Here is a 27,351-nt window from a genome sequence, read left to right on the forward strand (position 1 = left end):
CAAACTGGGATAGCCTTTTGTTGGGGACTGTAACCTGGAAGTGAAACTGACAGTGAAGTAAGGGAGGAAACAGCCCTGGTTGTAAGAATATTTCTAGGGAGGAATGTTCCCTGATGGGCTGGCATGGGAATCGTTGTGGTTGTGAGCCCCCTGTTGCCCTGTGGGGGTGTGGGCAGGGAAGGAGAGAGGCTGTTCAGACTGGTCATAGTCAATACAGCTTGTAAACAGCTGAGTTCTGTTCCCTCACAGCTCAGACACATGCAGGACATGAGGATGCTTAGCTAATGACCAACAGTGGGTAGCAAAGGCAAAGAGTGGGGTGGGGAGGAGAGATGGGACCGCCTTCTGGAAGAACCTCTGCCCCAGGGAACAGGAAGGTAATGAATGATTGGGGAGGCACAAAGGGTTTCTATGGCCTCATCAGGTAGTTCCTACTTTAAACTGATAGTCTGGACTATATGGTCAAATACGGTGGAATGACTGCTCTTATTTTAGGTTCCACAACCTCTTAAATGGATAGATTTCTATCTCCATTATACAAGCACTGCTGGGTGACCTTTATAGTCATGTGAGGATCAAAAGAGTGAGTACTTATTAATGCTATTACCATGCTCCTACTGAATCAACACTTCAGCAACAGTATAATGGCCACGCTTCTTAACAACTGCCCCGTAAGAGCTCTTGTAAGTCACAAATAGTAATTATAAAGAAAATATATTAAAAATAATAACAATTACAGTTGCAACAACTATGTTGTTTATAACGATGATAGTGTTATCATCTCCCTCTCATATTAAACAATACCCAACACTGGATTCCTTAGGAAGCAATGCCAATGCATTTTTGGACTTTTCAAGGTCTTCACCCCATGAAGCCTTTTTACTCGCATTGGTCCACCACAGCCAGAATTGCTGTTCCTTGCATGGTGGGCTGCCGCGCTTTGATGTTCTGGGCTTTTTCTGGCACCATGCGTCTATACTGGGTAGTCAAGTTTCCACGTACCCACTCTGATTTCCAATATATTCTCCAGAGCCAACAGAGGGGCCACTGGAAAGAGGCCACATATAAGGTGAACCCAAACTGAATACCTGTTGAAGGAATGGACACACAACATGGAGTGGTGGATGGATGGAAGGACAACATCAATTCCTTTACTCCTGTAAAGAGAGAGGGGCAAATGGTGAACTAAATCCCAAAGAGAAAAGACATTCATGGTAATAATAATGTTCAACGGTGAAAGAATCCAAACAAAAGGCAATTGTAAGATCTCTGGGAAGAGGACGAATTACAACCTGTTTCTTTCACGTATATACCCTTAGTAGAGATAACATACTTAAAAATCTTTAACCAACCATAGTTATTTGCTGGTAATAAACTTGGGAATCTTGAAGCATATTATTCACTCTCAGTGTTCAAATAATACAATCTTGGAAGATGATTTGTAATTGAGGATTAAAAAAAGAATATTGTGGATGTATCTGACAATTTAAATAGAAATAAGGAATGTACCTTTGGGAAAGCTATGCATAGAGAATGTTGGAGGAAATACACTGAAAATAGGCAAGTGAGCAAGCTCCCTTGAGTCTGGGAAGGTGAGTGCAGCACATTCAGAGGGTCTATGGATTTACTACAAGTCACAGAAAGGTATGCAATTAAAGTGTCTTCATAAGCAAAATATCCCTCTTCAGGAATTTTTATCTTGATGTTTCTATGGTCTGTGTGGTCACAGGAAGTGAAAGTTATAGTGGTGGCTTAGAATTTCTTTTCTCTTTGTCTGTAATTTACAGGCCATTGCTACAGATGGGGTAAGCTGCTCCATGGGGTGGGGGAATGGTTAGAAAGTATAAGGCCAGAGATCTAAAAGACTTTTAGACCCTCCCCTCCTAACTGGCAGACTTTTAAGTAAACTAGCACAGGTATGTAACTAAGACAGTGGATGAGAAGCAAATTTATAGTCCCTTTAGGGTTACTGCTCCGTCAAGGGGTAGGGACCACTCTGGCCAGGAACGGCAAGACCGTGGATGGGGTGGATGGGTAGGAGGAGCTGACATTTGCTTCTGACCTGAGAGGCAGGGGTGTGTTGCAGAAAAGCAGACAGTGCTGGAAAGATGCAGCCAGTCCACAGCCCAAAAGGAGCTGTCATATTCAGGGAGGCCAGAGAGCAAGAACCAGAGTTAGTGACGCCACAGGGTCAGCAGCGTGGCAGCAGTGATGTCAGTATCTGTGTCCATAACCCACCTAACCCTACATGAACTCATCTACCTACAGGGGGCAGGTAAGTAGCAGAAATGTGGGGAGTGGGTGCAGCCACTGCCAAATTGGCAAGTGGACATCCTAAGGAAACGCACTGCTCACAGTCACCACATTGGAAAGGGGACCCCACACTGTCAGATCTCCTTCTTATTCAAGAGAAGCCAGAAATTAAGGCTTCATTAGCAATCATCCCTTTTCAAAACCCAGAAAAGATATCATTTATAATGACAACAAAGGCACAGACTATTCAGAAATAAATTAGTGAAAAATGTTAAGATGATTCTGATAAATGACTTAAAAAAAGAAAAAAAAATGATGATTGAATGAGCAGTAGAATGCAGCATACTCTTCAGTGGGCAGACTCAAGTTTGGGGGACATAGAACATTTTTCTCCAAAATAAATTTAGAATCTGAAAGCAAATTTAGTTTATAATCCCGAATGGATTTAAGAAAAATTTCTGAAAGGTGATCCTAAAGTTCTTCCAGAAATATACACAAATATACAAATAATATAATGAGGAGGGATATTTGAATTTGTAGTATTAGGGACATTCTGGAAAAGGATAAAATAGTATGAACTCTAGGAGGTATTAATCTATGGTCATGGAAACAGTATAGAAATAGTGCACTGAGAGTATGAATGAAATAGAATGCATTTCAAGAATAGACGTGGATATTCATGAGATTTTAGTAATATTATAAAACTGACACTTCAAATCAGTGGATTCAAGTACTGGAATAATTAGCCAAATCATTAGAAGGCCTGGTACAGTGTCCTCAATTTTGACATTAAAATAAATTCCAGATAATTTTTTAATTAAAAAATAAAACACCAGAAATAACCCAACATGATTTAATCTGTTCAGATATTCAAGTGAGAAGAACTTTGTAAAAAGCTTTTGGAACAAAGACCAACAACAGCAAAAGCCTAGCAACTCAGCAAGGCCAGAAACGCCCACTGTAAAACAAAACTAACCCTCGCCCAAGCCTCTCTCACGGCCCTGTATTGCTCTCTGATACTTTCTACACTTTCTTCTTCCCTTTAAAGTCCAGTTTCTTGGGGAAGTACCTGCGCTGATGACTCCTCCAGGGCCCAGAGCCCTGCATCCCCCACGGCCCTCACCGCGGCACTGAGACAGGATTTGCGCTGCCGGTAGCTGCGTGTTTCAATCCAGTGGGCATTTTCAGCTCCTGTTTATTTGATTACCAGGTAGCTTTTGCCGTGGACAAATATTTTCCTCTCAGTGGAATTTTTCCCCCCTTAATTTTTGTTTTACTTAAATAAATTTAAAAAGCCCAGGCAGAAAATTGTGTGTGCACATAAGCACACACACAGATACACACAGATCTGTTTTTTAAAGGCTACATAATTATAGTCCTCCTCCGCCTTTTCCTCAGTTTTGACAATTAAAGGTAGGCTTTAGCTCTTGCTTTTTTGCCACACACACCCCCCTTTCTCACTATGCTCCTTTTAGTCAGTGTTCAAATCCCTCTTAAGCCAGGTTACAGCCTTCTCTGTGTTGCCTCAACTAGTTTTCTCCCAACTGCTCTGCTATTCTTCTTTCTCTTGGTGGATTTCTCTTCTCCCATTTGCCAGGTGCATGGCTCTTTTCCCCAAGGCGTCCTCTTCAATCCTCCGCCTGGCAGGACTGAATCGTCCCCACGGCCTCACCCACAGCTCCTCTGAGCTCCTGACTGGTGAATCCAGCTTAACAAAGGACATCACCCCTCAGATGTCCCATAGACACTTTGCACTCAAAATGCCACACACAGAACCATCTCCTCGAAACCAGCTCCTCCCCTTACACTCCCCCTGCAGATCCGCTCTCCGGATGGGTCACTGGAAAGTCACCTCAGCAGCTCTGCGGCCCGCCACCCCGGCCCTGCAGCCCCCTCTGCAGCAGTCGCCACTTCTGCCGCCCGTGTCTCTATCCCTCTGCCCATGGCCTCTCTGCAGGCGTGTGCCACTTGTTGTCCGGGCTACCTGCGGTGGTCCCCGAAATATCCTTTCCCCCCAAAATATGGGCCTCCCCCCAAAAATAGTATCTTCCATTCTGCTGCCAGAATAACCAGAACTTCTTCAATGTAAACATTATGCAATTCTCTTGCTTACAAATATTCCAATATATCCCTGTTTCTTTAAGGATACATTCAAGTCTAAGCACACAAGACCCATCGTGACAGAGGCCTTGTGCACCTGATATTCCCACCTTGGATCCTTTGTTCCAGCCCTACTTGTTGTTCCTCAGTCTGGCCAAGCCGCTTCATGCCGTGTACTGTTATATGCCTCTACCTCTCTGCATGAAGTGTCCACTCCCTCTACCACACGTTAGAGAGCTAACTTCCTTTCACCTTTCAAAATTCAGTTCAAATATTTCCAGCTCTAGGAAGCCCAATGTGTGTTCACCTGCTGAGCAATCCATCAACTACTCGCCAAGCCTCGCCGGGCCTGGGGAGTGCAGACACCAAGTCTTAGCTGTCTTGGTCTCCCCGGCAGTTGATACCGTGTTTGGCACAGCAGATGCTCAGTGTTTGTTGGACGGATAAACGAATGGATCAGTAAAGAGATGAGAGGTCTACAATCCCCCCCAGTTACTCAGCTGCCATTTTGGAAAGTTCATTCTGCGGAGTTAAGGAAATGTCAGTGCAGCTGGTGGGCAGACAGAACAGAGGTGAAGGCGTGGGGCAGACAGACCTGGTCCTGGAGAGCGCAGGAGAGGCGTGGGTGGGAGAGCACTGGAGAGAGAGGGAATGGAGGGGGCGGGTGCAAGGAGATGTTGAAGAACAACTGATATTAAATGCAGTAAATTAAATGGAGAACATAATAAATGAAGGGAAGATCAAGTTAACACAGCAAGGGTGGAAAAGGCAGTACCAGAGACGAAGAGCTCTCACTTCATCACTCACTGCATTTCACTTACGGCACCCACCCTCTGGGAAGGCAGCGTCAAATTCTTGAGAGACTGGTGTTTGTGCTGTGGGTGCTCTAAGTACAAAACGGTATCTTATGGCTTCCAGATTTTAAGACTGATAGATTATTTCTCTTATGTCCCATGTCTGAGTTCTCAGACAGCAGGATCATTCGCTGGTGGGGGAGAGATATTGTGGTTAACAACTCAGGGTTACTCTAATAATCTCAAAGGACAGTGGGGAATTCACTAAAATAAATAGAAGAAAAATTTCACTCAGAAAAAAAACATATGCCCTATAGAACCCCAACCTTGTGGGGGCTTGGGGGCAATTTTACCGCCAACTCATCTAACAGTTTTATGTGAGTGTGTTGAAACTCCAAGCTCAAGTCACTTAAACACGTATGAGAACCAGGGTCCAGGCTGTTGTGCTTCGGACATGGACAGGATGATGAAAAGCCTGACTACTGCCTCCGACAGGATCAGTCCAGCCGGGGAGTTCAATGGACACGGACACGATCACGTACCATCAAGACAAGAATCAAGTGCAATTCATGCCTAGAGAGGAGAGCAGAAAATCTCTAAAACGTGGCGGGGTTCCTGCCAAGGCTTGGCAAGAGTCCTTCCAGGCAGAAAAGCAGAGAAAGGTACTTCAGGCAAAGGAGACTAGGGTTGGTGGCTGGGTGCGCGGCCTAACGAAGCACGGGTGGAGGGCTCCAGGGTCATCTGTCAGAAGTTGTTCCCCTTCAGCAGCTAAGAGGCATAACTAAAAAGGCAGATGGGCTGACATTAATGATCATGGGGTAAACTGGGAGGAGGAAACTGAGGTCAGGAGATCACCACCAAAGGCACTTTATTTTAGAGGAACAAAAATAATTCAAAAAGCACTTGGAAATTCTATCTCCCATGAATGAAAAGAACACAAAATAAGTTTCACTCCAGCGTTGAATAACAGACTGCCTACTCTCAGAAATGGATTGAATTTTCTAATTCGTTAGGGATTATTTAGATAATAGGAGAACGAATAAATCTGAAAAATCTCTCTAGAATAGTTGTTACTCTATCCTGTTTTACAGGGTAGGGGGAGGCTGAATTATTTAATTGGTATTTTAATGAGACTATAAAGGTCTAAATGTCCTATCAATTTCTCCCAAAAGCGTACAACTTTTCCTTTCAATGACCTTTATTTGACTTAACTAGAGCAATAACTTTCTTCCAAGGCTTTTTTCGTGTGTGTTAAAATACCAAATGATATGCTGCCCCCAGATTGTTGTTGTTATTAATGCTGATAGTAGCCCCAATAAGCCATATTTACCATTATGACTCATTTTGAAATAACAGGTCATTGGCTTATAGTCCTTTTGAAAATAAGCAGAATAAACGAACATAACTTCTACACCAGAGACTGCAGCTGCACCCTTAGTGGAACCTGGTCATGAAACACAGCAAAAGCAAAGATGAAACTCAAATCAGACACTAGGCCACAAAGCATAGCTGACTGAAGATGCCACAAGATGACCTTTCACTCACCGAGGGAACCAGATGTGTTTCCATATATAATATATATATTTAAAAACAATTATTTTATATATAGAATGTAATTTAGAAAAAAAAAAAAACCTCCCTCTAACTGTAGACTTATAAACAGGAAGCACAAAGGGGTGCCTTTGCAGACATGAACCCGCATGCATAAATGCAAAGCCTATTGACCAAACTCCTTTCCTGTCTCCTAAGCTTAAAAAAAAAAAAAAAAATTTCAAGGCAGTGGTGAACCGAAAGGGCTCAGATACAAAACGTGCACATCATCAGCCTTCTAGTAGATAAAAGTGTGCCATGCATAATAGAAAAGATGACGTTTCCTATGGAAATCAATTTTGAGATGCAACCATTTAAAGGCAACCGAGAGCTCAAAACCAAGTTCAAACAAAGAGCAACAGAGCCCAAGCAAATGTACAGAAATGGACAAAGACATTGGAGAAGGAGGGGTTCTGTGCTCAACCGATACTCCAGATCAGCAAATTCATCCTAAATTCAAGCCAGTGATGTGCCATGAGTTCACTCAAGGAACCAGGCAGAAACCATCGGCCAGAAGAAATAGGAACAACGTCAAAGGCAGGTGTGAGATGTGGAAGGGGTGACCCTGTGACCCTTGCTGCCATGGGGCAGGATGCTCTTGCGGGCTTCCTGCACAGGCTGGCGGGCTCACATGACTCTGTTTAGAAGGAGATCAGCCAACAGCTGTGCCACACGGGCTACAGCCCGAGCTGAGTCACATCTAGTAACGGTTCAGAGTTCATCCTTAGACGACATGACCAGAAGGATCTGAGAATCAATGGTGGAGACGTACCTGAATGAGTATTCCATTTCATTCCTTGGCAGTAAATCTTCAGCTTTGTACAACATAAGTATTGACAAAGATATACACAGGCAACCTATTTGAAAGCCTGACTGCATAATTGCATCTAATGGGGAAAAGCGGGCTCCGTTTCGGTATGCTAGGTCATTGTTTGGCTCGGTAACCGATGCTTCTGACACCCAAAACAAACCCTAGTATTACCGACAGCACCGAAATCTCCACTGATGACTTGCTCATTTCAAGGTATTGATAAAATAACCCCAGTTTGCCCATGGGATGTCCCATTCCCATCGTGGGGTGGTCTGTTCTGCTCCCGAAACTGTGGCTCCATTAGATTCATGACCCAGCTGCCAAACAGATCAAATTATAAGGCAGGGTATTATCAGACCAAGGTCATAAAAGTATTACTGACATTTCAAGCTGAACCCATCATCTTCCCAAGAATTTAATTTCTTGTTTTCAGGATAAATTTCTTTTTATTGCTGCCTCCCTACCCCCAAATATTGTGAAAACTAGTCCTGACTACGTACCTTGGGTTTACCAAAATTGTAACGACTACTACTTTATCTCCTACCTCCTTTTCAGGTGGCCATTTTAGCTTTTAGAAGATACCTTCCCTCATTTGTCTTCCCCTCCCCCCCATTTCTCTGCTATTATCCACCATGGCCTTTCCAGTCTGAAAATCGTCAAAGAAAATAAGTAAAAGAAAGAAAGACAGGGTCTGTGAGCTGGTGATAAGTGTGGCGGGGAAAATAAAGGAGAGCGATTAATGTGTGGTGGGGAGGAGCGGGGCTGGGGCCGTGACCTTTGAATAAGACAAAGACGGAGGCAAAGGGGCGGGCAGAGGAGGGGCAGAGGGAACGGTGATCACAGGCCTGGAGGTCCCTCATGCTGGACAGACAGCATGGAGGCTGGTGTGGGCCAGAATGCATAGGAAATAAGTGGTGGTTTTGGGGGTGGAGCCTAAGAGACTGCAGTGAAGATGTGGGCATTTTTCCCTCGGAAGGAATTGCGGAGCCGTGGAGGGTCACCAAGCAGGAAAGTGATACTCTAACGTTGGATCAAACAGGTCCAAGACCCTAATTTAAGCTGAACAAATCAAGGGCCAAAGAAGTGACATGCCGCCTCAAAGTCAGTGCAGAGCTTGAAAGAAACACAGCCTCGACTCGCAGCCCAGTGCTCTGCCCCCTCCTGGATGCTGTCCCACAGAGCTGTCTCTAAGGTTATCTTTTTTCCTCACTCAGAGGCTTGTGGGCCAACTGAATTCTTCCCCCTTTTTCAAATGGCAATTTGTCCTGAAAGGATATCGGAGTTGGCAGTGAAACAAGGCATGGACCTGTAGCCTACAGAGCTGTTGTCCCTGAAAGCAACAGCTGGCATGTGGTTTTCTCGTGGAGTCCAGCAGAATAGAGAGAGCAACAACAGACAACTTAGCGTCTGGCTGAGCTTCGGCTGACTGCACTGCACGTTTGGATGGATTTCAAATTTGGACAGTGAGGCGGCTTCACATCAAAGGCAGGTGTATACATCATACATGCCCACACGTCTGTATGCACACACACGTGGACACACACAGAGTATATGATGTGACTTGTAAAGAGCTGCCCCTGCTAGGTTTCCCACTGCCTCTGATCTCAGCGTTAACCTTTCCCTGGCCATGCTCCCAGAGATTTCTTTGCAATGGAACATGCCCTTCGCTTCACAAACTTTCCCCACTTCTTTCAATAACATTAGGGGAAGAGCCGGGAGCTCTGGGAAGTGGTGGGGATATGGACTCGAGATACCCCTGAATCTGAATCCACACTTCGTGGCTTATTTGTTATTAAACTTTATTTACATTCAAAATGCAATTCTTGCAGATCTCAGAAGATGATTTACACTCACTGCTGTGGCAGAATGTTGCGGTTAGTAGACCCACCACTGGCTCCTCTTATTCAACAAGTTCTTCCAATAATTCAGATATTACTGTATCACAAATGCCCATTTCTATATTTTGATATCTGCTTCTCAGTATAATTATCTTCCTTCTTTATTCTCTAAATCTTATGATTTTAAAACATTTTTCTGAGAAGTGGTCCACAGGCTCTTTAATTATGATAAGTTGATAAAGAGATCCTGGAGATCAAAACCACATTTAAATCCTGAGATAAACTCAACTGTGTCATACATGGCTAGGTTTAGTCTGCAAATACTTTGTTTAGTAATTTTTGCATCAAACAACAAGGTCCTACTGTATAGCACAGGGAACTACATTCAATAACTTAATAGCCTATAGTGAAAAAGAATATGACAAGGAATATGTATATATGTATGTATAACTGAATCACTATGCTGTACACCAAGAATTAACACAATATTGTAAACCAACTATACTTTCAACAAAAAAGTTGAAATAAAATTGGGAGATGAAACTTCCACTGCCCAGGCTGCTGTCAGGATGAAACGACTGAAAGCAGGCCAGGTATTAGCAACCCCCCTAACGAAACAAAACCCCATGTGGGATCTTCCTTTTGAGCAGCACAGGCTAACCGGCTGTGGTCACCTGTAAATAGGGTTGAAATCACTTAGACCCTTGGCTTGGGAACACCGTGGCCACAGGGGTGGGGGTCACTGCAGCACCTACGAGGATGACGGGGACAGCCTGCTGCTGAAGCCGCTCCCCAGGCCGCAGCCCGGAGCGCTGCAGTCAGGTCTGAGGTCCGGCCGGGAGCGCACAGCTCCACAGCCCCTCGGAGCCCTGCGGTGCGGGTGGCGCTGGGACCGCGCTCATCCACCACCCTTCCTGGCACCCAGACTCGGGAGTCTCCTGGGGGAATTTTTCTCTGCCTCATACTTCCTGTCTCAGCCTCTTGTGGAATCCGGTCCATGCCCCAGGGAAGCAGGGTTTTATCCTCCGGGGCCCAAATCCATCACGGTTTGAATCCAGGATGAAACTTCCATGTTAACCCACCTGGAGCTCCCTTCTTGTGCTGAACTGCCCTCCCCCGTCGATGGCATTAGGTCGTATTAGAAGTCCCGACTGGCTTGTCCTTAGCTAAGACTCTGAGCCTCTTGCTCAGTCTTCCTGAGAGGAACCACTCATCTGTGGCAGAAAAGCTTGGGCTGTCGGCAACCCATCATTGTCCTCGGTCTTTTGGGTTTTCTGTTGGGTTATGGTTCTCGTGCAGGGATATCAATTTGCACATAAGAAGCACCTGTAGACATTTTAAAAAATACAGACACTGGATCCGCCCCCCTTTCCAGCCAAGGCTGGAAGCTTTCTCCCTCTAGCAGGGGTTACACAGTCATTTGCTTGGGCATTGACCACACATATTGGCATAATCACAGTAAACTGCCCTTTACTCAGTGCTTGCCACGTGGCATTTTCTACTTCATGTTGTCTTTGTACCCTCATTATCACATTTAATCCCTGCATTGTAGATTATCACCATTTCTGTTGAGGACACTCCCACTTGCTAATCTTGAATACAAGTATCTTTGACTCTCTTAATCTACTTCATTCCTGAGTTTCCTGTTCCTGAACTTAAAGAGTGAATTATGGACACATGTATTTAAGATTCTCTTATTATATGTATCTGACTCATCCTCTAACCAAATCATATCTGGAGAAGAGAGATTTTCTCTTTTAAACATTTGCTTTTTCTTATTATATAGTAGTGCATACTCACGGTGGAAAATGTAGAAAACATATAAAGTAAGAAAATTACAGCCATACATTATCTAAACACCAAAGGACAATGCCATGTCATTTTGGCCATTTAACTATTTTTCTTAATATTTTATCATAAAATTTCCCTAGGGCAAGTTGCTTAACCCTGGAATTGTAGTAGCCTTTTGTCAAGTACAGAATAAGATTCCCAGAAATGACCCCAATATCAAAATAGTATGTGAGGCTGGGAAAGCCACAGGGCTCTCAGCTTATTCTCTGAGTCCTACAAAGAATGCTGTTAATTCACTGATGTTACACATTCGATGCCTGTGAGTCGCTCATTCACTCAGCTGGCTCGGACTGAGACCTTCTTTATACCAGGTGCCGATCCAAGTGCTGGGGGACCCCAGAGGGAGCCTGGATCACGGCATCACTGTCCTTCTTCATTTGCACCCAGAATCCTACTCAAGAACCCCACATGGAATTGGGGGGTTGGAGGCAGGTGAGTTATGGTGAAATTCATTTCATTATGTTCCTTTACACATATTTAAATAGCATGAAAATAGTCGCTAACTTTGATAAGTTTTCTTTTCCCTTCCTATTTATTTTTGAGGATGGGTATAGTTTTGGTGCAGCAAGAGTAATTGATAGATCTTTGGTATGTTAGGAATTTATATGAAAAATTAAGAAGGATACTGGCACCTTATACAAAGAGAAGAGGCAGTGAGGAAAACACAAGCCACCCTCGAACTTGGCTACCAGTCAGCATTCCTGGTTTTCAAACAAGGGAAATGTAATTCAAAACATATTCCCTAAATATTTTAGCCCATAGTAGAAATACATGCAGGCAAAGTTCAGCTCACTGGAACCTACAGCAATGTGCTTACTTAAGCGAAGGTATAAACAGACCACAGATACTATAATGCATCCTTTACTTTAAACTAGTTCATGTGAGCAAGTTTCATTTCACATGAATTGCTCAGTACCAATTTAGGAAATATATCCTTCTCCTTGGTTGGTAAAAGTAGCTCACTGATAACCAGATTCAACAAAATTTAGTGTTACATAATTAACCTATTTCCTTCAGGAAATGCTTTTGAGTAATCTGCGTTAAGTATTTCCTCTATCTGATCTATTTCTTTTCACAGAGAAAAGTAGTATTATTTGCACATGAGCTACTTTTACTCCTCTGGAAAAATCTGACTGTGAGCTCAGTGTAAGTGTTGTCTATTACACAGTAGGGAAAAAAAAAAAGATTCATTTCACAGCGAAGATCAGAATCTTTATTTTTTGAGGGGCGTGGTGAGCTTGGGGACAAGGGAAATGCCTTTGTTTAGAGACAGACCCCAGTAATCCATACTGAATCTGAAAGATGAAGCCCTTGTGAAGAAATGTGGAAGGACACACTGACACCCAAAAGTGTTCACTCGGCAAAAACAGAAAGAAAGAAAGAAAAAATAATTTAACTGCCCTATTAGGAGAATGGACAGAAACTTGGTAATAAGGGAGAGAGAAGGAAGGTTAGGGAAGGGAGGAGAAACAATGAAAGGGAACTTGGGTGTGGTGGGAAGAATAGCAGGTTTCTGGAGTCTGCAATGAAGGATTATAAGAAAAAATGTAAAGTTTAATAAAAGTAGCAAAGTTTAAAATAGTTTAGAAGTTAAAAAATGAAGTTAAAAAAATAAATTTTTTTATAGTGTCATGGAAAATTTTAAAATGATGGAGGTTTTTTATTTCAAAATTCAAGTTGCTTGAGTTTCTCCTCCATGCTCCAAACAACAGTAAGGCCTGCTTGTGTAAGTGGTTTTGGGGGACAGCACAGAGAGGGGTGAGCTCTGCATTTAGGTTGGCCAGGAGTAGAATGCTGGTGTGGAACGCAAGACAGAAGAGAGATCAACAGTTTCATGAGAACAGAAACTCAAAGCCAGAAATTATCTTAAAAATGTTAGTGTGGTAGGCAGAAAAATGATCCCCCCCAAGATGTCTATGTCCTAATCCCCAGAATATATGAAGAGGTCAGTTTCCCTGGCAAAGGGGGCCTATTTTTCAGATGCGTTTAAGAGACTCTAAGAGAGACGAGCTGGATTATAGAGGTGGGCCCAGTGTAATCACCAGGGTCGTTAAAGGAGGAAGAGGGAGGCAGAAGCGGGGAGAGAGGAGAGGAGATGTGACCACAGAATCAGAGTCAGAGACAAACAACCATGCTGACCTTGAGAGAGAGAAAAGATGTCACAGGCCACGAGATGCAGGTAGCCTCTGGAAGCCAGAAAAGTCAAAGATACAGGTTCCCCTGAGGTCTTCAGAAACAGCTCTGCCAATACTTTCACTTCAGCAGGCTTCTGCGTTAAAGAACCCTACAAGGTTAAATTTGTGTTGTTTAGTGGAGACTTTTTCTTTTTTCTTCCTACTACCATGACGTTTGGGGATACTTGTTACAACAGCAACAGAAAGCGAATACAGTAAGCTCCTTGAAATGTTCAGAAATTGCAGATAACACTGGACTGTCCACTTTGATGTGGGATTGGGCTTATGTGAAAATCAAAGGGACAGTGTGACCTTTGCTAACATCTGCTTTTCTCATTTTTAGGAAGAGAACAGTAAGTCAAAACCTCTGTAATTATTATTTTAGACAAGTGTCTCTTTAAAAACATTATGTAACCCTGTGCCTTAGGACCCCAAGAGAGTCTCTGTTCTTAGAAGAACATGGATTCCGAGAGATAGGGTCTTACATCTGTGTCCCACAGTTGCCTCTTATTGGCAATGAGAGCTTAGGCAAATCATTTACCCTCTTTAAGCCACAGGATCTTCATTTGCAAAAGGAAGATAAGAATAAGGATAGTTTGGGTGATTAAATTGTGTACACACACACACACACACACACCTATATGTACAACATTTATTACAGTGACTAGCACATACTAGGCACTCAACAAATTCCTGTTATGGATTTTTAAATGCATGTATAAAAGGAGGAGAAAGTTGTGGGGAGTTGCGGGAAAACTTAGTTCACGGCCCCAAAAATGGCCATCTCTCAAAGTGCTCTGATCAGTCAGTCCCCAGTGATGGGCTAATAAGGAGAAACTATAGCACTTGAGGATTTAAGTTAAACATAAAAAGGAAGGTATTTAAGCATAATTATTAAACAGCAGGTACGTTTACACTGTTGGCTGGATCATCTTATCTGGAGAGCTTTAGTAAGCAGAGAGTCTCCCCTGTTTTAGAGATGGGCACGCAGGAAAATGACATGGATGGGTGGGCCGTTCTCACCCCAAGATCACATGACTGAGTACTCACGGAAGTAACACCTCTTGTATGTTTTTCCCGATGGACTGTCCTCCGATGATTATTGTCAGCTGTGTCATCAGTTCAAGGAGACAGCCACCTGGGTCACACTGGAATATTAGAAAGAAAATCTCATTTAAATTTTAGATAGCTCTAACATGAAATAAAGTCATTATTTTATGCCTAAAAAGTCTAAGGAACAGAGAGTAAAGACACTCTTCATTGGGCAACTAAGGGAAATCAAGAAACAGGTTAGACTGTCAGAACACAAAGCTGTATTCACACCTCTTCATCTCTGTATTTTCACAACCAATACACCAGATCTCCTGGATAAGTCACAAATCTGCCCTTAAAGAATGTGATGTAGAAACACGAGGAGTAGTAGTCGACAATCTGGAACAAGAACGCCTCCATGGCTAGGTTGTTCTCATAGTCAGTCTGGTCTTTGGGAGCTCTGCAGCTAGAATAAAGAAAAGTTAAGTCTGTAAAACTGTGAACGGATTTGAGACCCTAATCAAAGCCAAGGACACATGAGTTAACAAGGTAAATATGTATATATATATATACACAATTCACACTGTTTTCATTTCAGCCGTTTTGAATTCCTTAACATAGCTACTATGTTAATTCCAAGTGTACACACTGTTGTAAGAGTTTCTCCCACTATGAACGCAATATCCCACAAGGCAAAAAAAAAAAAAAAAAAAAAAAAAAAAAAAAAAACAGCCGTTCCTTAAAATTTATAAGCACAACAGTATCCAATGGGCAAGAACTGTCCTCTGTCAGGTGTAAGTTGACAGAAAGCTACCTTTAAACATCCTGCAAAATGATATTCTCTTGTCTCCCTGAACGGCAGTAAGGTAGGATTATTGAAGAAAACAAACAAAACACGGAGCAACTTGTTAGAAGCATTTGGGGAACATAAAACGGGTCATCCTCCTAGTTCAGAATTTGAATTGGTCTTGGTGTTTTCAGAAGATGACCACTGAGCAGACCACTGGGAGAACCACCCAGCCACCTGCAGCGTGTGGGAAGCACTTAACTTGGGCCGCTAAGCCGCTGGCTGGGATACAAGCCAGAGAGAAGAAACATTTATTATAGAAGCCACAGCTGATGAGAATGGAGCTACACTAACAGGAACAGAATAGGGGTAAGACACATAAAACTGTGATTACCTGTCCTCTCCGTAACGCACAAGCAAATCTGCCACTGGAACCACGACACTCTTCCAATTATTTGCAACAAAGGGACTATTAACTTCCCACAATAGGGTACATGATCTAATGTAATTGAAATTATTATTAAGCACTGACCTGTTTACACAGAGCTTGGACATTCTAATGCTTCCTTTGTCCCTTTTACTAATGCAAAGCTGGAGCTAATTCACTTCTCACATAGGCTAGAGAAAATACGTTTACAATTGAAGTATTCTAAGACTGTAATGTACTGGAATTGAAGTGCCTAAAAATACAGTCTCTGTTTTGACCTGGTTCTAAAACTGGTGTAGAAGTGACCTCAGCTGCAGGAGGAGCTTACCAGAGTCAGTCATCATGATTGTCACTTTCTCATATATGGCGTTCAGGGTCACGATGATGATAACGCTGATGAGGGAAGCAGTGATGGGCGTGGCCCACCTGCACAGTCAGGTACTTCTGGATTGGGTCTCTTCCATTCACGTTCTTGGGAAGTTTTGCAGAAAATACAATGAACACTGAAAGTCCGTAGACATTGATCCCAATAACTGAAGCAATGGCCAACAGGACCTGACAACCCAAATACCCAGCAGCATGAGACTCACTAATGATCGTATTTTTACACAGAAAACTTGCCCCCAACCCACGCTTTAACAGAAAATATGCATGTGCTGTAAACCTCAGATAAACGCGAGAAGTGATGTAAATCGCACGTAAATGCCACAAGAGACGTGAATATCAGGCATGTTAACCTTTAGGGGAGGAGGAATGAAGGATGTCAAAAAGAATGAGTGCAACCACTAATGTAACATGCTGACAGCAGGAGCAGCTGTGTACAGGGCATAGGGAATATATGGGAACTCCACTTTCTGTGAATTTTTCTGTAAACCTAAAACTGCACTAAAGAAGGAAGCCTGTTAATTGTATCTTTGAATGGGTGAAAATGGAGTAACTGGTGGCATGTTCTTTTGGAGACAAGTCTGTGATAGCAGAACCAATGAAAATATCCCTTCTACATCTATAGAATTACTTAGGTTATGAACTAGTTGTAACCCATGAAGGGGATATGCTTCCTTTCAAGGGAGAACCTATCACTGATTCAGGGGTCAGCAGGTGCTAGCTGTCGTCTTCATTCTGAATAGGACCAGCGAAGCTGTGGACATGCCCTGAGGGAAATAGTGGAAGTGACAGCAGGTCTCTGCTGATGAAAGCTTCTCATGCTTTTCATACTCCTTGAGATCTTAAAATGGCAGGTATTCATAGTCCCTGCATTTGCACAAGATACATGTCCCTGATCCATTGTAGTTCTGACTGTGTGGACCCAAGGGCAACGGGGGTGTCTGAAGCATAATTTGCACGTGGCTGGTAGGGCTTCAGTTCCTCATTAGGCAGGTTTTTTTCTGGCCACTGAAGAATGCACATTAAAGATCCCATTTTTAAACTGTTTTCCTTCCATCTGCCTTCTTGGTCATCGTCCAGAAGCATGTACTCAGTGTCCCTGGCCGCTCCTGATGGCTGCCCCAGAGAGAAAGCTACAAAGAATGTGAATTTCAAGACTAAGTGTACCACATCATGTTATTTACAGTAACAGCGGGAGGCTGGCTTGCACCTGCAGGGGAGAGCAGAGGGACTGTTTACAAGCCCCTCCTGGAGCCACACTCCTGCATCTGGATCCCAGCTCCGATGCTAGCTGTGGGGCCTTGTGCAAGTTTCTTAACCTCTGGGGGCTTCCATCTCCTCACCCATATCATAGGGGGATAATAATAGCAATTTATAGGACTATTGTAATGAGTCGATGATTTTTCTAATTGTGAAAACAATTAGAACATTAACCACAGGCATGTGAAAAACTCTACCTAAGTATTAGCTATGAATATGGTGACCAAAGTCTTAAAAAGGTGTTTTTCTTAGTTTTTAAGCCATCAGTTTGTAGAGAAAGCATTGTATTTCCTCCTCTACACTCTTTCATCATCCTTTTCTTCACAGTTAAGGCTTCATGCTTGTGAAAGGAATAACATTTTGGTGTGTGTGTGATTAAATGTGAAAATTAGTTAAGGCTGAGAAAAATGTATTATAGAAGGTATATTAAGCCTTCCACTCTTGTACAACACATATAGGCCATTTAAATAGTATGCATTTTTAAAAAGTGTGCATAATAATTTTTTTAATTACATATTAAGTAATCATAATAGATAAGATTCTTTAAATGCTTACTATTGCTTCAGCACAGATCTATTTTTCTAAATCCTCACAATCACCCTGTGGGGAAGGGAATATTATATCTCTTTTACAGATGAGGAAATAGAGTCACATGGAGATGATGCAATTTGCCCCAAATGAAGCAACTATTAAGTGAAAGAACTGAAATACTCAAACAGCCCAAAGACACACTAACTGTAGAGCACTGTCTCCTACATGGTCTGTGAAATCAATTCTAATTCATTTCAGAACTTTTACAAACTTGACACATTTTCATTTTTCTTCCAAGCAATTAATGGGTTCAATATTTCTTAAGAAACAGGAAAGCTTTCCATTCTCCTTCCTCAAGTTTCTTCTTACTTATCATCTTTTCTGATCATAACTTTAATATTTGCTCATTAAAGAAAATTTGAAAGTGCTCAGTAGTGGACAGAACTGCTGTCCTGGATCTGTCCCCAGTCTTAGAAGAGGACCCAGATTTTGCTTTAGGATAAATAACTTCCCTTCTTTTTTTAGTCCTGTGTTTTAAGCTCGATTGACCCACTCTTTCTGAAGCAGCAGAGGTAGATCTCAGTTGGTTTAAGACAAATAATACCCCTCATTCTATTGGCCTCGCACATGAGTTGAGAATTTGCAAATAACCCAGGAAGAGCCACTATTATGTGAGGAGATACGTGCTGGTGCCCATATGAATGATAAGCTTCCTCTATCAAGAGAGGAAGCTGCCAAAAGAGACCTCTCTTGGTTTGGATGGACGATCTGGGATGCTGAGTGCCTAGAAGCAGCATGCTGAGACATCCTTGGACACAGAATGAAGACAGGACAAAAGCAGCCCTTGACATCATCTGGGCTACAGTATCTCTCCTTGACTGAAGCCAGACCTCAGACCTGAGGTTTTCATTTACAGGAACCAATAAATCCCTTCCATCTCCATTTTTTGGTTGTCTTTTAAGCACATTGAAGACTGATTTTGTCACCTAAAATCAAAAGACTCCAACTCTGAAAATGAATAAACAATGAAATAAGAAAAATGCTTCTACCTATAGACAAAATTCCTTCAGAAATCTGCATTGTCTGTATATTACAAATCATTTTATATATTAATTTTGTTCTCAAGCCTATCATAAGCATAACAGTTTGACATGTCATACAATATTTTCATGGACACATTTTTCATGGCTGCATAATATTCTACTATGTGAAGGGTTGGAAGAATATTTGGCTGAGATTTTATATGTATATATACATATAAAAGTATGTCTGTGACTTGCATCCATACTGACTTTTCCCTGCCATTTTGAAATACTTCCTGATTAAAAGTTTTTCAAAGCTGAATTAGTGGATTAAAGCTTATAGATATTTTTGACTCTTGATATGAGCTGTCAGACTGCTTTCTAAGAAGGCTGGAGGAGTACAGCAGAAATAAACACAGCATTGTAAATCAACCATACTTCACAAAGAATATCCGGTAACCTAGTCATGGGTTTGGTGTTCACTGGCACTTCATCCTCATAAAAAGATCTGTGTCAGTTGAGAGGTGGAAAACTATTTCATTCTGATGTGCACTGATTGAAATACCATTGCAGTGTGACATCTCTTTTTTCCTCAGTGAATGTGTGTTCATCTTGTCTGCCTTCTACACTCCTGAGATTTTTTGATGTTACCTTTGAAGTGATCTGAACTCTCCATATATTGAAGGAATTAGCCCCTTGTTGGATTTGTAAGCAAACAACATCCTCTGGTGTTTTGGTTAAAATTAGGATGCTTCTGATGCATGGAAATCTTTATATATTTTCCTCTGAAACTTACTGCTCATCTAGAGGTTTTATATTCATCCATATTTATTTCTAGTTTTTTTCTAATTGTGTTACTTTTTTAAATGTTTCTGGAATTTATCACAATATATTGTTCACTGTATGATTTCAATCTTTTCTTTTCCCCCCAAGTAGCTAACAAGTGTTCCATTTACTGAATAACCTTTATTTATCTCCCTGATTTGTCATGCCGTCCATCTCTTATATTAATTTATTATCGATATCAGAGCCCATATCTGGACTTCCTGTCCTATTTTCTAATCTGGCTCTTCTTGAACTAGTGAAACTCTCATTATCTTATTAATTATTACATTACTAATGTGATTTTATTCACAATAAACCCCAAATCAATTTTATGACTTCTGATATTTTGGAGAAATGATCTTTAGATCTAGAATCATGTGATTAAAGCATCTTTTATATCTTTCAGTAGTTTTTATTTTTATTTATTTGATAGTTCCTACTATCCTTTTGTTAGGCTATTCTTAGACATTTTACCTTGGTTGTTACACTTGGAAAATTTTAGAATTCTTAATGCCTCCAACTGGTCTCTTAAACAGATCCTGGAGAATCCTAAGCCACTGAGCTGATTTGAACAAACGAGGTGAAAAGAATTGGGGAAAGCACTGTGAGCTTTATGAAGAGACTCTGGAACCTCCAGAGTGGCGCTCTGCTTTGGCTCAGACGTCCTCTGGAAAAAGCTTTTTCTATGAGACTACATAGTTCCCAGCTTGACTTTCAGTTTTCTCAGCATTTCACATTAAATTTTAAAAAGTCTGTGGCAGGATCTTACCCAGAAAAAGAGCCCTTGCACAAAAGGTTATATGCATACACTTTCCCCAGGTGGTAAAGGAACACGCTCTTCTTCCTAATTAAAAAAACAAGCTTAGTCAATCAAGGGATTACACCAATGAAATGACTTTTCTCCTAACTGGTCACTAAATCCTAAACATAATTTAAAAAAATAATAATTTTCAGACATAGCCTCCTTATTTGTAACTGCATGGGTTTCTTTTCCTTTTCTTTGTTTTCTTTTCTGTTAACGATGTCAAACACACAACAAAATACGTACAGTGTTCATTTTAATAGTATTTTTTGAAAATGCACATGTGAACAACAAACTGTTTCCCTGCCATTGTCTGAGTTTAGGGGTCTGGGTACCTGACGAGGCCAAGCTGTAAAACTCTATTCGTGAGCTTGCCTTAGATTTCAGAAGTGACGGTAGTGACAGCTTAGAGTCCGTGCAGGACAGGAAGTTTCACAGGTGTGTGCAGCTAACTGGCCTCCACTGTGTGTTTCTTGGTTGAGTTTTATGTGTTAATTAGCTACAACTATGAAGTTTTAGGGTTTCCATTTTAGAGTTTATATTTAGATTTCTTTTTTAGAGATGAAATCAGTAAGACTCAAGATTTTCCTAGATTATAAAAGCAGATATAGTATAATAATAGCTGTAACTAAGTACATGGCCCTCCCTCTGTGCCAGGAAGTCTTCCAAGTAGATTCTTTACATTAATTCGACCCGTCCTTACCACAGTCATGAGGAAGCAAAACTCTTATTTTTATTTTATATGTAACTATGGCACAGAGAAGGTAAGTTGTCCAAGATCACTCAGGAAGCAAGCTGCTGTGTGTAAATATGAATTTAGGCAACTTCATTCCCAAGGTCTCACTACCACAACGCTGGCCTCTCTAAAGAATTGAGGATGCATTCACAATTAAAATAAAATGCTTGAATTAAAAAGCTAAAAAAAATAATTAAACAATTTTTTACATAAGGAAGAACGATAAAGTGAAATGAGTCTTCATGTTCAATTTTTCAACAAGCATGTTCCAATGAAAATTTAAACTTATTTGTTGGCAATTTTAAATTTAAAATTGGCAGTTTAAATGACCAAAAATCTTCTCTTCAGTATTTTTTGTATGCTGCCAATATGATACGTTTTTGTTTTTAGGACTCAAAAACATTATGAACATCTAAATTTGTCTGTTTCAGCTTTCATCTCTGAATGTACAGTCTTTCACCAACATATGCTTTGACCCCCATCTTCAGTTGTAAACAATGGGAACTATTAATAATGGGGAGTATTAGAAGCTTATTACATTGTAAAAGACAAATGTCACTTTCTATGAGTAGCTGAACCTCATTTTCTTCCATTTATAAAAAGAGGAGTTTGACCTGCTCCCTCCAGACCTTTTCAGTGCCAACATTCTGTAGATCTGTGATTCAATTTATTAAATCTATAGTTGGAGACATTTTCAGATGCTCCTAGTAAAAGCATTTTCTTTCCAAGAGTTATTCATTCTCACAACCTACTCTCCTGCTGCTGCTGACTGCAAGTACCATCAGCTCTAAATTATCTCAGCTGATGGAAAGAAACAATAATACAGATGACTCAAAAATCATCTTTTCATAGCTCTGGAATGTTGATACAATGATATGTAGTTTTATTTTTTTAATTTTGCAGCAGGAGTGGCAGCAATAAATTTACATTTCCAATTATATAAAATGCCTAGCTCAAACACTGCTCAAACACTGATGGCACCTCAGCAAAGGTTTCCCTGCTTCTTCTACCCTTTCTCTGACTTTAGGATGAGAGCAATGCTGTTTGTACACATCCCAAACGGAAGGGGGAGCAGTGACCGGGACTTAGTTCAAGACAAAGGGGCACCTAGTCTACGATGAAAAGGAGGCCGCAATAATGAAGGCACATGTGAAAAAATGGGAGTCAACTATAAAAACCAATGTCTCTTCCCTTCTACATCTATGTCATGGTGGCTAATTTATATTTTGCATTTTTTTATTGGTGTTATGAAAGGATACAAATCAATGCCTCTTTTCTTATACACTTATACGAGTCTTTTCCTTTTCCCCCTTTTTACTGTTATTACGAAGGAAGGTCCACACTTCTCTTCTGTGTCCACCATTCCAGGCAGTGCTCCTTCACCTTGGCTGCACATTAGAATAACCAGAGGAGCTTTAAAAACTTCCCTATGCCAGAAAGCACCCCAGGCCACTAAGTACCATCAGAGTTTGCAGTGATGGTATCCAGGCACCAACATTTTTTAAGGTCCCCTGGTGATTCCAACATGCAGCCAAGGCTGACAAGTCCAGAAGTAAACATACTAAACTGCATCTAAACAGCGCCCGCTTTTCCTGGGTAATGTCATCTATCTCCACGTGGGGACACTGCACCTCCTATTCTGGCCAGACTTGTCCTTCCTGCTCAACCGTGTCCCATTTGTACTCCTGTTCTGCCTGGCGCCGCTTCCAGAACTCCAGAAGTAAGGTGACTAACAGAGAGAGAGAACAGCGGAATGTGGATCTTCAGTGATGACTGATGCTTCAGAAATCTGTACTTAACATTTATTACCCTTAACACTTTGGTAAATGGTTAATAAAATCATATTTTATTTATAGGCGATACTAAAGAGAAACATGAGTTAATGTCTTTTTTTAAGATAAAAAGAAAATGTAGATAATTATTGAACTTGGGAAAACAGACTATCTAGCTCTCTAGCTCAGGGGAAAGGTATTAACGTGATGGTCAGAGGCAGGTGACTGTGTCTGATGCTAAAGGACCTGCTACCAGCACATTATGCCCACTAAAAACACAAATATCTGGGGGAGGGGTGTGTATAGCTCAGTAGTAGAGCACGTGTTTAGCATGTACAAGGTCCTGGGTTCAAGCCACAGTACCTCCATTAAAAAAGAAAGTTAAAAAAAGCACAAGTAACTGTCATAATTTAAGAGCAGTGCACGGTCCACCCTCCAAGTCTTCCCCTCACATCCCTCTGTCTCTTCTGTCTGAAGGACCTGAGGGTGGGGAAGGGGATGAGAATGCTTTAGTAGCCCTTGCATTTCTATTTTCCACCACCCCAGTCACACAAAATTAAAATAATATTCTTAAATATGGAAAACTGCCATTTTCCTCAATCTTCGGTAAAGTAATTTTTAGAAATCGTCATTCAGTTTTAAGACTCGTAACTTCAAATAGTAGACAAAAACAACATGAAATGTTAATTGAAAATGTGGCTTCAGGGTAAATCCCCTAAGCCCTTCTTCCAACCAGACTGTTACCCTTAGGCCCCAACTCTAGAGAAATTCCAGAATAACCACTGTTCCCTCCACCATTATACCTGAGTCTCTACTATGCTCTGAGAATAAAGAGAAAAAAGACACAGTCCCTGCTTCCGGGAGCTCCTAGGTGCACAGGAGTCATCGGGAAATGATGGCTGAGGAGGCGTGTTAAGAGGGCTTGGATAACATTCAGCAGAAGGTGCTCGGGGCAGAGAGCCAGAACTGTAGCCAAGGCTCTCCCAGAGGAGGGAACCACTGTGGTGAGTTCTGAGATGCCCTAGAAGTGACCAGGTGAAGGTATAATGTTAAGGCCATTTCTCCCTGGGGAGCTGCACATGCAAAGGAGGGAGGCCAAAGAGAGCCAGGTCCCTTCCAGGAACTGCAAATAGTCTAGAAGCAAGCACAGGGTGTGGGAGGCAGGTGAGGCAACCAGGTGGAGAAATCACTGGTGCACATCACACAGGTCTCTGTGTGCCTCCAAGGTAGAGGAGACATGCAAAGTGATCTAGAAAGAGACAAGATGGAGGCAGGGAGACCTATTGGTAGGTTCGTGTGAAGGCCTGCTGAGTCCCCTCCAGGAGGAGAGAGAAGAAAACATTTCAGCAGGTGGACGGATTGGCCACAGGTGTGATGGAAGGGCAAGAAGAGGTCAAAGATGCCGGCCAGATTTCTGGCTTTGGCAGTGTCCTAAATTATAGTGCCATTCCCTGAAATAAGAAGGGCAGGAAGAGGGGCAAGTCATGAGAGGAGACAACTGATTCAGTTCTGGCTGGGTGCCTGTGGGCTCCAGGAGAGATGTCCAGTAGGCAAATAAATGTCAAGAAATCGGGAGAAAGTTCTAGGCTGAGTCAAGTAATTTTCCTGTTTCAAGAGGCTAATGGGTGTGAGTGGACAAGCTCACGAAGAGAGGTGTAGAGGGGTAGCTCTCACCCTCCTGCACATGAGAAACATCTGGGAGCCTTTAAGAAATAGTGTGCCCCAGCCTGGAGTGGGGACTTTGTACTGTTTATTGTTTTTTAAATACGTCTTTTCTTTTTTGGGAGGGTAATTAGCTTTATTTATTTTAATGGAGGTACTGGGAATTGAACCCAGGACCTCTTGCATACTAAGCACGTGCTCTACCACTGAGCCATACCCTCCCCACCTTTTTTTGTTTTTAGACATTAGCTCTACTGAGCAGTCAGGGTTGAGAATCAACCTGTAGAGAGCAGAGAGCCTTGGGGTAGAGATCAAGGAGAAGCTGCCCAGAGCCCTGCAGACCCCACCAGGGGCAGCCGGAGATGAAGGGAGCCTCGGACGGGCTGTGAGGAACGTGAACTCAACACTCCCCAATGGTGAAGACGACAAACATGTTTCAAGCACCCACTTCCCAGCAGTGTTTGTTCTGACTTTACTAGTTTTCCAGTAATACTGAGTGAGAATAGAAATAATCTGGACATAGGGATCAAATTCAAATGCTGGTTCTGACCATTCTTAGCTGCGTGATTACTGATTAAAAGGTTACCCGTCTGCCACGTGTAAAATGGGGGACCTAGAACCGTGCTCGTGGGCTGCTAGTGAGCGTAATGAAATGACATCTATAAATGCCCTCCTGACTCTCAGAGGTAATTGCTACTATTGTCCCCATTTGGGACACCAAGAAACAGAGTCACAGAAAGCTTCAAACATTTGCCCAAGGTGAGTGTTGGGGTCAGGATTCAAGCCAATGTACTTCTTGGATCCAGAGCCAAGGATCTTCTTACGAGCATCACGGCACTGCCCAGGCTCCCTGCTCCAAAACCCACCTCCCTTTGGCTCAGTTCCATGGCGCCTGCGCTGCACAGATGTCGTCACTTGCCTGCCTGCCCTCCCGGTGTCTGACCAGGCACTCCTCCCTCCGTCTCACACACAGCTTCCTTGGGCACACCAACCCTCACGAGGCCATTGCTGTGGCTACTCGGATGTTTACACGGAAACGCAGGTGCCAGTCCAGCTTTTTGCTATAGATGCTGCTGTCAGTGGAGGCATAGAGCTCACAGTTGTTGGGGAGGCGACTTCTGGTCTCCTCCTTGGCTGGAGAGCTGGATGGAATCTAGCTTCCCTCTGCAACTTAGACATCCAGCATGAGAGTTATGTAAGGCCATCTGGCCTCACAACATAGAAATGATGCCCCCGCAGTCGTACTTAACATTGTTATCTCCTGGCTCCACCAGGGAGCAGAGGCCCTGGCCTGTTGTCCACCAAGATTTGTTTCCTTGCACGACAGCTACAATGGGGTGAGTTAACACCAGACCAGAAAATCTACAAAGCCCTCGTGTACTATTTCCTGACACTTGCAGGTCACCCAAATACCCCAGACCCTCCAAGTAAACAACTAGTAAGAGGAACTGAGGTGGCTCGTCTGTCAGACCCCTGATGGCAGGACTGACTTGGCCTGTCCTGCTCTCGGGATGACCCGTTCTCCTTCTGTGTGCCCTTCCCCGAGTGAAAGAGACAGTTCTTTGTTTATGGGCTAGGGAGTATTTGTGGCTGTCTGACCAGAACCTTCAAAAGTAGAGCTCTTGGTGAGAATGGAAGCATGGCACCCACGTCTCATGAGCTCAGCTACCCAACAGCCTAATCTAGCCAAGACTGTGGCCAACACCAGGGGTCCACGCTGTTGAGTGTTGGGTCTGGAGAGCAATACCTCCACCACTGAGAAGCTGCCCCACCACTTGTGCCCTTATCCCCATCCAGGGGGAGGTGACGCATCCATGGGATGAAAGCCTTGAGGGCACTAGGTGACTGTGGACCAAGCTGTGACTGGCCGGTCCTGCTCCCCATGTGACCCATGTTAGCCTCACATGCAGAAAATCCCCAAAGAGACCCCTGCTTGAGTGAATGGGTCACCTATAAGCCAACTGTCCTCGGGCCACCTAAGAAGCAACACGGTATACACAGTGAGCCACCCACTCACTGAAGTCCCCAAGGCTCACAGCTCCCTAATGGGACACCAGGTACCCCCAGCAAACAGAAGACCCTTACTTTATAATTGACTTGAGAATTCTACTGCCAACACTGCCTTCCACCTTCCACTTATGAAGTTGTTTCCACTCTGTCCCCTGCTCTGCAATTGTGCAATCAGTCCAGAGCTCCTTCATGAGACAGGAGGGAAGGGGGCTGGGCACAGCCATTAAAAGAATGGCACAGCCATTAGCACCAAAACGATGGAAAAGTCAACTCCCAGTAGAACTTGAGCTTCAATACACACTCACCGAAATACAGCAGGATGCTAGATGGCACGCCCACAGGTGCCAGGACAGGTTCAAGGCTGACCATAAAAGGTCAAAGGGTGAGTGGTGGCCCAATTTCTGGGAATCCCAACACCTTCCCCAAAGAGGTTGGAATTTTCCTCCCACTTATTAGCATATGAAGATACTGAGTGCATAAAAACTAACAACCCCTCACCTCATGGCTGCTCTCTCTGCTGAGGGAGACAGCCCACACTCTGCCTGTGGAGTGTGTATCTACTTTTACTTTAAATTGGAGCACCCAACCCCCACGCCTCATGGCCTTTCTCTTTCCTTCTGAAACAGAGCACTCTGTCTATGGAGTATATATCTCTCTGAATAAATCTACCTTTCCTGAACTGTGGCTCTC

At 42.7% G+C, this 27,351-nt stretch overlaps 1 non-coding gene and 1 pseudogene across 1 annotated transcript; both read right to left on the minus strand.

Annotated features, from left to right (window-relative positions):
- Positions 1–879: 879 nt before the first annotated feature.
- LOC116658035 lies at positions 880–25,538 on the minus strand (annotated as a pseudogene).
- TRNAT-AGU lies at positions 24,801–24,872 on the minus strand. Its single transcript has one exon. It is a non-coding gene; the product is annotated as a tRNA-Thr (tRNA).
- Positions 25,539–27,351: the final 1,813 nt, after the last annotated feature.

Source organism: Camelus ferus, chromosome 19 (assembly GCF_009834535.1).
Source record: "Camelus ferus isolate YT-003-E chromosome 19, BCGSAC_Cfer_1.0, whole genome shotgun sequence".
NCBI classification, from domain to species: Eukaryota; Metazoa; Chordata; class Mammalia; order Artiodactyla; family Camelidae; genus Camelus; species Camelus ferus.